Source organism: Microtus ochrogaster, chromosome 24 (genome assembly GCF_000317375.1).
Source record: "Microtus ochrogaster isolate Prairie Vole_2 chromosome 24, MicOch1.0, whole genome shotgun sequence".
In the NCBI taxonomy this organism is placed as follows: domain Eukaryota; kingdom Metazoa; phylum Chordata; class Mammalia; order Rodentia; family Cricetidae; genus Microtus; species Microtus ochrogaster.
In genome coordinates, this window is record NC_022024.1 from 21,758,555 (window position 1) to 21,760,115 (window position 1,561).

The window sequence follows — 1,561 nt, forward strand, 5'->3', positions numbered from 1 at the left end:
AATTATTTACATAATGAAAGAAAGCTTGTGACAGAATGTGGAAATTCTCCAATTTTATTGTTCTGATTATCACAATAGCTATGGGACTGACATAGCTTGTTTTCTGGAGGTTTTGTTTTGTTCTGTTCTGTTTTAATAAGACCTCTATATCCAAAGCTGGCTAGGACCTAAAATTCTAGCACTGCCATGCCTTGAACTTGCGGCCATCTTCAAGAATGCGAGGATTGGAGACTTTTCACCTGCACAGTATTCCATTCTTGGATTAGAGGTTAAATTTAAGGGAAGTAGAGTAAAAATTCAGAAAACTGTTTCTACCACTATGTTGAGGCTTTGGAAAGTTCTATTTTTTTGTATTATGCTGCCACCTAGTGGTGACAACTGGTAAGAAACACAGTTTCTGTCTCTGGAAAGTACATTATTAGAATTTGGAGCGTGTTTGAGGAAAAGGCAACTGGAGGAATTGCTGGTATGGAGAGCAAAGAGGTCAGTGGCAATTGGCCGCCGTGGTTTGTGATGTGCAAACCATATTTCATGACATCCGATAACTATTTAATGGTCTTTTTATAAATAAAATCTGCATTAATTAAGAAATAAAGAGAAACAAAGTGCCAGTACTTTGATATAGAAAACCACAAAGTGAATGACATGGATTAAAGATGAATGGTAAGACCTGAAGCAATGAAAACTCTTGAAGAGTCTGGGGTCTATGGTACAAAGCAGGTATTTTGAACAATACTGTGAAGCATAGAAATAAAACTGAAATGCAGAAAAATGGTATTACATTAATCTAAAGCTGCTGCACAGGAATGGAGACAATCAAAAAACCACAGACTGTACATCTAAGGACTTAATGTCCAGAATATCTGACGTTCTAAAGAGCATAATAACACATGAGAAATAAAAAGCTAAAAGCTAAATATACAAATCAAATGGGAAATGGGTTCTGAGACAATGTGTGGATACTAGGAATTGAACCACAGATTCCCGTGCCTGCTTCTAGCCTCCACAGGCACCAGGCATATGCATGGTGCACAGATATCCTTTTAGGCAAAATACCGATACTTATAAAATAAAAATAAAATATATTTTTTTAAAAAATTGGTACTCCTATCATATAAATGGGGTTAAGACCCAGTTAGTTGTTCTTTTTGGTATTTTCGTTTTGTTTTGTTTAGTTTTGTTTTGAGACAGGGTTTGTGTGTAACAGTCCTAACTGTCTTGGAACTAGCTCTTGTAGACCACGCTGGCCTCGAACTCACAGAGATCCTCCATCCTCTGCCTCCTGAGTGCTGGGATTAAAGGCATGCGCCACCACTGTCTGGTCCAGTTAGTTGTTCTTTAGACAATATGCTAGGAATTTATTTAGAAGAATTATGGTTCAAGATTTTTAAGAAACTAAACTGAACCAATGATCAACTAAACTGAGTAGCACTAACATAAAATTTAACGGAAATTCTGTCAATATTTCTTCTAATCACCCTGATAGGAACTAGATTTTTAAATGAAGTAACGTTAAGCAAAATGTATTATAATTCGCAATCCTAGAGAAGCTAAATGAGAA